Source organism: Orbicella faveolata, unplaced genomic scaffold (assembly GCF_042242905.1).
Source record: "Orbicella faveolata isolate gen_17 unplaced genomic scaffold, um_ofav_v1 contig_26, whole genome shotgun sequence".
In the NCBI taxonomy this organism is placed as follows: Eukaryota; Metazoa; Cnidaria; class Anthozoa; order Scleractinia; family Merulinidae; genus Orbicella; species Orbicella faveolata.
This window is the reverse complement of record NW_028301554.1, coordinates 19,371,435-19,383,161: the sequence shown is the minus strand read 5'-3', so window position 1 is coordinate 19,383,161 and position 11,727 is coordinate 19,371,435. Positions and strand designations below refer to the sequence as shown.

At 40.4% G+C, this 11,727-nt stretch overlaps 2 long non-coding RNA genes across 2 annotated transcripts; both read left to right on the top strand.

The window, feature by feature from the left end:
* Positions 1–463: 463 nt before the first annotated feature.
* Positions 464–4,531, top strand: LOC149108446 (uncharacterized). The gene is made up of 2 exons (XR_016208909.1): positions 464–2,120; positions 3,914–4,531. It is a non-coding gene; the product is annotated as an uncharacterized LOC149108446 (long non-coding RNA).
* Positions 4,532–7,384: 2,853 nt separating this feature from the next.
* LOC149108445 (uncharacterized) lies at positions 7,385–9,176 on the top strand. The gene is made up of 2 exons (XR_016208910.1): positions 7,385–7,910; positions 8,994–9,176. It is a non-coding gene; the product is annotated as an uncharacterized LOC149108445 (long non-coding RNA).
* The last annotated feature ends 2,551 nt before the right edge of the window (positions 9,177–11,727 follow it).

Genomic DNA, 11,727 nt, shown 5'->3' with positions numbered 1-11,727 from the left:
CTCTAAGAGTCAATATGCCATCTACCACAGTTAGGCCAGTGTTAAGGTGTCAGTGTGTCAAATGATGAAAGTCCAAAGTTCCAATTGATGATCCTCCCAGCGAGCAGAATCTCTGCTTTGGAAATTCTTGTATGAAGCACAAAATTCCAATTAACAAATTGACATCAGTTTTTTATGCGTCTGTCCTCTTATTGATGATAAGTTGCGGCATAACATTGTCAAAATGGCTGTGGAGGGACGTAGACCGGACTCGAGAAAGCGGTAGAAATCGAGCCTAACAAATACCGCGCATAACTGACTGCGAACACTGCGCGTGTCGGTGGAACGAATAGGAACACGTGCGACAAATATTTTTGCAGAGTGACGAAATAACTGAGTTGATGTTTGCACACACATGTTAAGATCAAGTTAAATATGGACTTAAGAGTTCACAATCAAGCTTGACCTGGTATATGATGTATGTTATGATGTTACATCTAAATTCTCATTACCAAGAAATAATAACATCAAGTCGACGGGGAATGCTTTTTTTTAGTTCTACAAACGTGTTAATAGCTGTCTTTTTCATGTTGTTTCGTGACCGTGGTGTGTTTACGTATCATATTCCACTAGATGAGACAAGACGCTCACATCGATGTCCTCAGGCTAGTTGGGAGATCTTGCTGGCGGTTACCAGTGGCCTCGTTAACGATGAAGCCGCCACTGTGTGGTGGTGGAAACAGCAGTTCAACGAGTCAGTTTTAATCCACATGGCTGCCGGACTGGGACATGGGAAAGCAGCTTCGCCGTATCCAAAGACTGGATCAGCATATGGTTTGGTTTTGTGAAAATTAACATGAAGGATACGGAGACAGCAGCTTTCGCGATCTTAGCTTTTGATATTAGCATTCTTGTAATGTCTTTTATATCAAGATCTAGTTTACTTTCCTTCGTTCTTAGCATTTTCATGTATATGTTCGACAAGATAATTATTGTTTCAGAATCGATTATCTAATATTAATGTAAGCCATAAGCATTTCAGTGTTTTAATACAAAGATGGTATTTTACGGGTATCTGTTACATTTTTGATACGCAGCCAATTAGTACGAAAGTGATGCAGAAGGGAGGGAAACAAAGCCAAAAGACAAACCGAGTAATCGACATATATTGTAATCGTTAACAACTAATGAAAATATTCCAGAGTTACCTCTCTGGAAAGTGAAGTTCCGAGAAGATAACCAGAATCCGACGATGAAACGTGATTTCCTGAGATGGCGCAGTAACTGAACCTCGGAAACACGTGTTAAAACGACAATAACTTGTGACGTATGTGCAACAACAAAGAAGGACTGACTATGCTGCAATGGACCTCTGGAAATCCTTATTTCTCCAATTCTTTCCCATGAACATCTACTGAGATGAAGGAAAACTTATCTGACAAGTCTCAGTACTCTACGACGGCCGGAAATTATTGTCAAGGAAGACTGCTTCTTTCTGTAATTGTCAGCAGGATTTTGTGATTACCTACTACTATTCACGAATCGGAAAAACGAGAACAGTTAGAAGATGGATTTGCAGCTTAAAGAGGAAGAACTACAACATTTAACTGAAAACAAAAGCCAAGACAGAAACAAAAGGTTTGTTTTGGTAATTACAACGTCTCTGGCGTACGGAGATTGAGCTAGGACCGAACGTGAAGTACAAAATCACCACTGTAAATGGAACCAAAGACAATCGACTGAATGAATGTAGAACAACCCAAGGTGACTAATCATTTATTAATAACTTGCGTGACTTGTAATTTCTTCTCATAAGAAAACAAGAGCATAACTCGCTTTGTTTCTGCTGCGGCAAACTTAGACATGTTACAGCCTTTTAAAATGCAATAAATACATGGAATGACGTTAGCAGTTTTAGTGTGATCACAAAGTTTGTCTTGGATCGAACAAATCATTAAGACTGTTTAATTTCGCGCCAGTTTTTTTTTTTTTTTTAATCTGCTGCACAAAACGACTGACGCCGACTCTCACTTGTTCAAAGTTAGCGAAGTAATGAAGGAAGGTTTGTAGAATTTATTTTAACAGTACTCGACGGTTAGTGCGGAGTCTTCAGGATATCCACTACCCAAACTATCACGTCAGTAAGTTGCAACATCTTTTGTCGTCTTTTGTGCGCTGTAAGCGACTCAAATCGACCGACTGAAAGCCTGTTCTTTGTTTACTAAGAAGTAGCTTATCGATTCAAGCTGGACGGAATAATTGTGCATTTGTAACATTATCTAAAGGGAAATTCTCACTAAATTCGTTCTGGTGATTAAGATGTCAACCTTGTGTACTCAATTATGACTATACGCCTATTTAAGTTTTATGAAAATCAGAGCATCAACAAAAAAGTTGGGTGCGAATCAGAATTATGTTTGTAAGCCAAGTTCACAAGATCCAAATAATGCAAAGAGAAGGGCTACATAGTGACGTGCTTTGTTTCAGTGACTCAGTGAAGCAAGTTGTCGAGCAGTGAGTGACCGCAAAGCACATCTTTGAATTGTGAAGCATGCAGCCGTGTTTTAACGAGGTGTTGCAACTCCTTTGGTGCAGATTTCGTTCATGGTCCCAGTGAATACTGAGTGAAGGTTGAAGTAACACGACACGTAAAAATACAACGAACATGTTAATCACTTTGCGTCAATGATGCCAACGTTGCACGGCTTCTCTGTAGAGGACGGAATAATGCGGAATTAGCCGACTTGTCTTTTTCGCGTGATGGAGATCACCTTCGATTCGAGCCAGTAAACACAAGCAAAGCTCGATTCCCGCCTCCGAGGTACTAGAAAATTAGAAATTCTGAAGGTCTTGGGCTCGACCGTCGGCCGAGGTAGAATGTTACGCAGCGGAGAACGAAAATAATGAGACTTACAACGACCGCAGACGTCATCATCCCGGCCCCGGGGCCTCGGCTTTTCTCAGTGCTTATAAATTGGAGGATATGGAGTCAAAGTATTTTCTGTTCATCTCACAACCAGACAAACTGCTAGTTCCGAGAAGAAAAGAAAACATTTAAGAGTGTTGATGAATAAACAACGGTAGTATCGTTTTACACCATCTACAACGAGCGGGTTTGAGGTGAAGGTTTCAATTCGACTGACTAAAGCTAGGAAAAGGCCGAGGAAAAAGCTAATCCATGGATATCGATCAATTTTTTCGCGTGGACTGCTTTCAATGAAACTGTATAAGGCTCAGTATAAGACTAGGCCGACAGTTAATCGCTGTAAACCTGTGTAAAACTGAGCGTCGTGTTGATCGCAGTTCATTGAAGAGAGAACGGGCAAAGGACAACAAAGAAAAGACAACTGTCTGGCTTATTTGTTAGAAAATAGCGAAAAGTTTCTCTTTGTAATACATTTTCAGTCTCAGTTAAAACAATGCAGCTTTTTTGTTTATATATATTTAGTATCTTTGTCTTCTGGGGTCTTCGGAGTCCCTGCATGTCCGCGAAGCATAAGCATTACCCAGCACCTCTTTGCCTCGTAATGTTTAACTCGGCGGTGAAGTTATAAGCGGGCTTTACTTTTGGGTAAGGATTCCACATGATGAGGTATTTACTGACAAGAAAATGTGGATAAGAGAAGAAGAAACGGGAAATTAAGTCGATTCTCTTGACACGAGCTCAATTTAGTGAATTTGACCTGTTTCCTGTGTAGGGACCTTCTGCTTTTATCCTAAACTTTGAACACGAAAGGGATATGGCCGAGAAGCTTTTATGACGAAAAGTTTTATTCATTTTTATCGGCTGCAATTCTCCTGGTTTACGTTTGATGGATCGAAGAACTCGAAGTTGGAAATGAAATAAGAGCGAAGATCGTCGATAACCTCAAAAGCTGCTCATGCCAAAGTAAATAATCAGCCCAATTTTATGACTGAACAATTGTTATTTCAGGTTGTCTGAATGCAGAAGTGTCAAACAGTTCACAAAATGGCAAATGAAAGAAACAAGATTGGAGCTTTCCTGAGATTCCAGGCGCATCATTGAAGCATGATGAGTTAATGGAGTGGACGCTTCACGTAGTTCATGGCCGCCGGACAATTTTTGACCAACTTCAGGCCGAATCGTGCGGTTTCGAAGGAATTCCTAGTCCTTGCTAACATTGTAAGAATTCTTCCTTTTCTTAATTGTGTTCTCAGTTGACTAACGACTCTGAATACCAATGTCTTTCTTCTGAAAATTAGTTTTGCCCTCGTCAGCTGATTTCCCTTGAGGCATTTGTCGCCGCATTCCTGCAGTTATAATGAGGTCTTAAACTTCACTTTTGGTGTAGGGTACATTGACTTTTACTCCGAAGCATGCTTTTCACTAAACTAACGTAAATGGAGAGTTATAAATTCATTTTCCGCCGGGTGTTGTTGCACCTAGAAGACCTTTTAGGTCAGTGATGATTATTTTGCGCAATTATGTGTCATGATGTTATATATTGTAAACGCGTCGTATAAAATGTCTTTGTATATGTAAGGTTGTAGCAATGAATTATACATATTTTTCCACAAACGAGTCAAATAACCAGCGGAGAACTTCGTTTGTCTATCTTTAATTTGCTAATAATCTGTACGGTGAACTTGGAATCGCTGAAATCAAGTTGAGTAAGGCGACGCCATGTTGTAGAAATTGAGCACGTTTTCGCTCTTATTCTTTGCGCGTCAATCGTGGAAGGAAAAATGTGGAAAGAGCGAAATTTCCGAACGAAAACTTGTTTCTTACGAGCAGCTATTTGAATCGTGCTTCTCGCTTCAGTGGAGAAGAAGACGTTCTGTAAATTCCATGCGCGACATCAATGCGAAAATTTAAGACTGTTGTTTCCTTCAGTCATTTCATATCTCGTTCTTCAAAGATGCAGAATGTCTTTCGCAATGGCCACTGATATGCAGCCATTGCTCGTTATTAAATTGAATTTCTTTAATTTAACAAAATTGAGAGTACTGAAGCAACTCGCTTTATACATTGTACTAAGAAAGAAAGATAGCATTAAGTACTAAGAAAACAAATTGGTGTTGTCAACAAGTGATTATACATTTCGACACCCTTCTGATTCAATTAAAGTCGCAGTTACTTTGTTGTTGTAAAACAGTCAAGTCAAAGAACGGCGTCAGAAAGGGAGAAAAGAGATTTATGGCCTGTTTTCTGAGAAAATGGGAGACTCGCCAGTGCTTGTCACAGCGAATATACGTCTATGAGAAGTGATCCCGTCTGGCGATATTATGATTTAAGACTCGAGGAAACCTAAAAAGGGGAGGAATACTCCAAGTAGTTATAACGATATTACGATGTATTTAGGACTTGAGGAAACCCCCAAAAGCGACAAATGACCCAACAGTGCACAAGTAGTGATTAATTCTTGAAATGTTAACTTCAATTTTAGTAATTAGACTTAAGCACTCAAGGTATTGTTCTTTGTCAGCACACATAGAGGACACAAAGGGACATGTAGCTAATTTCTTCAGAGCTGCTGTACCTTCACTCCGCTGGTTGTCTCTCCATGCCGTGTCTTATTGGTCTGTGGAACTAAGGAGTCATATGCAAGTAACTACTAGTTGACAGGATCAATGTCGTGATTACCGTGGTTATCCTGGTCGTTGAAAGTGACTCTTAAGTCTTGCTAAGGAGCGATTATAGAAAGTGAGAAGGGGAGCGCCGCACATGGTTTAAATTTAGTTTTTGTTTTAGTTTTGCCCAAGTTTGATGATGTTCTTTATGTCCACGAATGGAAATGTCTGCATGATTAAATTGGCCTTAACACGGAAGCAGAAGTGCCTTTCAAAGCCTTTGTTGGACAAAATTGGAATACACACAGCCACTCTGTTCTGGTTATATAGCAGATTCACGAGGGATCAAGCTCGGAATACGCTCAATGTTTAGGAAAAGGACACTGATAGGTTGTGCTTTTTGCAAAGATAGTGTTAACAAATTTGGATATGAAACAGAACTTGGGGTATGAAAACGTAGCTTAAACGATGGTTTATCATTGGGTGCGTACATGCAAGCTTAGGGTTGGTGCAACTCCACTAACTGGACTGCAACTACCTTAAAATCAGGAGTGACAAATTCACTGGTATTAATGCTATTAAAGCATATTAAATTGTTAATAAAAGCTGTACCTGGAGTTTAAAAAGGGTTGAACGATCGCTTTGCCTTCAGGTGCGCCATGTCTTTCGCTAAGCCAAAAGTAATCAACCCTTGATCAATCCATTTTATCAGCTCTCGTCAGTGTTGATTGGCTAGTAATCATTTATGGTGTCATAATAGGGCGTAAAACTGGTAGCGGGCATTACTCATCTACAGTAAGAGTAGAACCTGTTTACATTAACCTTCTGATAATTTAGTTTTAAAATAGTTCCCCCCTTCAACAAAAAATTTAGCTAGTGCGTGCCTTCCGTTTGGGAAAAAAACAGACAACCGACAACGTCAAATAATAGTAAATCTCAATCTCTCTTTGAAATGGTCTCACACTGGGACTGCATCCAAGCATCTAAAAGTTAGAACTTGCTCTCACCACCTTCACCAATCTCTTCTGTGACTAGGTGTCAGATAAGGCCTCCAAACGAACTGTTGTAGCTTTATGGTATTATAATCCATACCACGTGAAAGCACTACTCATGAGCTTTCATTTAAATGGTCACCCAATGGGATTTCATCCACAAACGTAAAAGTCAGAATCACACTTCATTGCTAAAGGCTGGCGGCCAACAAGCTTTTATTATTTAGTTTAGAAGGGTCACGAGGACCTCTTCTCGATCGCAGGATAAGATCACTGAGTCACTGTGACATTTGGCGAGACAGGCCCTTATCATTTCATCTACTTAATTATCTCGGAGTAAAAACTAGTAAACTGCGACAACATGCCACGCTAGGAAACGTGTAATATGGATCTCGTGTTTTCGCTATCAGCATTCTTCATCCATACACGTGAACGCATGCTGCACAAACACTGACAATCGCAAGTGCATTGTCAAGCCCTTTCCTAATGGCTCTCCCATTTAAGACAGGCATTTAAGATAGGACCCTGGGAGGGAAGTTTTAACACTGAATTTCAGGCTTGATTAGTCTACAGTGCGTTCCCTAATGGACGTTAAGGTCGGCAACGGGTCTTAAGTCGGCATATCTGTCGGGCTGTTGATACAGTGGCCTTGTAAACAACAAGATAACATAACCAGTCGTATTATGTATGATCTTTTCACGTCTGATGAGCCACACTTCCTCTGTCAGGAAACCTGTACTGGAGTACTATCTCGTGTTTTTCGCCATTTTATACCTTTCTTACCCATACACGAGCATGCTGCACATACACTGACGCCCGCATGCGCACTGTCAAGCTCTTTCCTAATGGCTCGCCTTTTTATTCTTAGATGGGGCCCTGGGAGCGAAGTTTTTGCATTGAACCCCAGGCTTGATTTATAGTCTACCGTACGCTCTCTGATGAACGTTGAGACTGGGTATGGGTCTTAAGTAGGCATATCTGTCGGGGTGTTGCTACACTAGTCTTATAAACAGCAAGTCAACATAACACGTCGTATTCACTATAAAGATCTTTTCAGGTCCGTCACGCGGTGTCACCCCTCCTCTGGCAGGAAACGTGTAATGTGGGACAATCTCGTGTTTTCGCTATCTACGTTCCCCTATCCATACACGTGTCACTGACGCACGTGCACTCGATCAAGCTGTTTTCCAATGGCTACCTTAATGAATGAGTTGCCAGTAATCGGATACCCGTGTTTGCGAAAAGAACTCTGGGATCGTCAGGGGGCAAACATTGCAAGTCGCTAGAAGGAAATGTATGGCGAAAAGTTGTTTCGACGCCCAAAAACATGGTTTTGGAGAGAGATCAACGCTTTTTCGCCGTTGTTTTATCGCAAATTGATTTTGGCAATTTTGATACATGGAAAATGTAAGTTTTTGTTTGAATAACCGTGAAATAAGTTTAAAAATTTACCGATAAACTCCCTTTTGCTTACATGAGGTTTATTGTGAAGTACATTGAAGAGAATATTGAAAATTTCAATACACGCCTGATCTCGAGAGGCTACCCGGAGCAAATGGTAGAAAAGACCCTCCGAGAAGTTAAATATTAAGACAGAAAAGAAGCTCTAAAACAGAAATCGAAAATTGCAGAATGAACTACCACCCTTTGTGTCGGGCTATTTCACTCAACCGTCAATACCAAGCTTTGGAAAGCATAATCACGCACAAATGGCACTTTCAAATACAAATACTTAGAGATATATTCAAGGAGCTACCCTTGATCTGTTATAGGAATGGAAAATCACTGAAATACGTGCTTGTAAAAGCAAAACAAAGGCTTTGAGCAACACAGTAGCCACACAGCATGAGTCGCGCGGACTCATTTGTCATTAAATCAACCCCTGACAGTACAATGATCGCCACCGGGCTTATTTCCAGTATTATTTGTACGACTGAGCTTTCAAATAAGCCAAAAGTAGCCTGTACACAACTTAAAAGGCTTTACTGGGTTATTCCTCCGTCTCGATTTATACCTAATTGATTTTGTAATATTTTCAGGCCATTACGCGATGTAAATTTCACAACAAACCTCACGCAAACAACGGAGTTTATCGGTAGATTTTGGCACATATTTCACGGTTATTCAAAGAAAAACTTACATATTCCACATATTAACATTGCCCAAATCCATTTGCGATAAAAACGACGGCGAAAAAGCGTTGATCCCTCTCAAAAATCGTTTTCTTGTACCTCGAAACAACTTTTCGCCATACATTTCCTTTTAGCGACTAGCAATGTTTGCCCCCTGACGATCCCAGAGTTCTTCGCGCAAACACGGGTATCCGATTACTGGCAACTTATTCATTCTTACACAGGGCACTGGGAGCGAAGTTCCGGGCTTGAATGTTGAGATCGGCAATGGGTCTTAAAATAAGTCGGTTTACCTGTCAAGTTGCTACACTAGTCTAGTAAACAGTAACATTTTCACGAACTTTTTTTTTTTTTATAGATTTACTTCGCATGATGACGCTTGATCTCTCGGTAACATGGACATGTAGCGATGGACCGAACACACCAAGTTCCAACCATGTCTGTCAATACAAGAGAACGGTGGACGAAGTCACAGGAAATTCATATTGCCGGTTTTCATGTGACGTTGTCATATTTAAAAAATAAATTTAAAAAACCCCCTTTTCTTTCATTAAATATACGACCCTCTAAGTGCCTGGTTCGGGTAGGGTTGTTCGAAAAGTGGATAACGCTTTCCACCAGGTAAATCAATATCCAGCGGATAGCGTGGTTTGTTTTTTTAACACTGATTCAGTGGGGAGCGATTTATCCGGTGGATAACGTTATCCCGCCTTCGAACAACTGAGGCCTGATGTTTTACAAAGTTGTAACTCCACAGGGTTATACGATTTGTAATAGAGAACGTTTGAGTTTCTAAGCTCTTGTGAGGTCCGAGAAGGCTGCCTCTTATGTCAAAAGATGCCATTTTTCTTTCATATAAATTCGGGTGAAACATTTTTCCGAATAATACGCGTGTGAGAAACCTCACAGTTCTTAATCTGGGTCTAATCTTGGCGAGTGTGTTTACTAGTATCAATCATCTACATATCCCAGGTCATTGACTTTATTGAAAACCAGAAATAGGACGGAGTTCACCAACTTCACCGCAATCCCAGGGCTATCTAAGGACCCGGAAGAGGGGGGTTTATGCGACGCCAAAGGGTATGGTTTTTGAGTCGTTTGAGTCTGAAATACGGTATCGATTTTAGCAATGTTGGTTTGAATTAGGGTATGATTTCTGGTCTTGAATTGAGTATGTTTTTTGAAGGGTCAGGTCTGAAAAAAAATTAAAAGGGTATCCAGTTTTTGTCTGTTCCGAACTATAGGGTAGGGAAAATCGCACATGTCGCTCAAAAGAGAGTGAGGATTTCAACAAGCTCGCCGCACACCCCCGCTTATAAATTTTTTTGGAGTACCCCGCCGGAGCTAAGGATAAAACGGACATGGAATGGAAATAGCCCAAACACGAGATAGTGAGAAAAACACGTGACAGAAACATCATCTACATAACCGATGACCTGTTGATACAGCTCAGATCGCGCAGTTTTTTGGCTCAGCTTGCGTGCACGTTTACGGATATGGAATGGAAATAGCCAAAACACGAGATGGTGAGAGAAACACGTGACAGAAACATAATCCACATAAGCGATGAACTTGTTGTTACAGCTGAGGTCGCGCGGTTTTTTGGTGTTCAATCGGTAACAAATTAAGTAGAATGCATCATGAACCAGATTGTTGTCTGTAAATCTTAACGGGATAATGAACGTTGGTCCTTTTGGGAAAAATGTCAGGGGTGTGAAACATCACGTGCATCCGTTGTGCTTATTGTTTTTGAACATAGGTCGCGTGAGTACTAGGAAGACATGAATTAACCTTTGAAAGGCAAACTCAGTCGATGTCATAGATTAGCGCCACTATTTAATGAGAGCAGCATACAGCAGCTGCTTGCACAAGGAAAAAAATTACTCATGATGACATTTCTCACCATTCTTGTAAATCGTTTCATTTTCACGAACTTAAAAGCGGAGGTACACTTTTTAGACACTTTACTCCGACAGTGCCTTTCTCCACCCAGGTGAATAAATGGGTACCGGCAAATTTAATGCAGGGAATAACTCTGCAATGGACTAGCATCCCATTCAGGGAGGAGTAGAAATACTCCTAGTCGCTTCATGCTACTGAAACCGGGATAATCTTCGGCCAGATGGGCCACTTGGCTTGTATGCAGACAACCTTTTTTTTTTACCCTTTCCAGTGATAAACTGAACTCAAGGAGTTGGCTACAATTTAACACTTAATGGCCTATGAGAACTCGTGCATTTGTACATTAAAGCTTTTGATTTATTTATAACAAACTTTATTTGTGATAAAAAAAAAATGATTTTAACAAATTACAAAGATGGTGCCAACAGGGAAGAACGTAAATCTTCACATAAGCTGACTTCCAAAGCTATGAATAACCAATAAATAGAGAAATAAAGATATATACGACAAGATAAAACTATACATAGATTTCGAGATTAAATAATCTAGTACAAAGTATACTTTATATATTACTTATTAATCAGAGAGAGCTAACGAGCAATTAAATGCTTGTAGAAAACCTTAGTGAACTTAACAACATGGTCTGCCTCGACATTATTCGGTAAGGGATTCCAGTCGTCAATGTATCTATTCCAATAGGTTAAATCCGCATACGAGCCAAGTGGCCCATCAGACCTTATCCCGGTTGCTGTAGGATGAAGTGACTAGGAATATCTCTACTCCCCCCGGGATTGAGGGAGAGACATCGAGTCCATCGCAGGGCTACCCTCTGCGCCCATTTGTACACCTGGGCAGAGAATAGCTCTGTGAGAGTAAAGTGTCTTGCCCAAGAACACAACACAAATGTCCCCGGCCAGGAATCGAACCTGGACGCTCGATCCGGAGTCGAGCGCACTAACCATGAAGCCACCACACCTTCACATCTATTTCAATAAGAATACTTTGATTTGCATAGCAAATTATTAACAAAAGTCGGATTTCTAATGGAAGCAAAATTTTCAGTCCTGTAATATTGTTCCAAATTTTTCTTCTGTTGATGTAGTCTCAGTGAGTGGCAATGAAAATGAACGATATGAAAAAATTACTTTTATGATGTTGTTCGCTTTTCAATTTTTCCCAAACGGAACAGT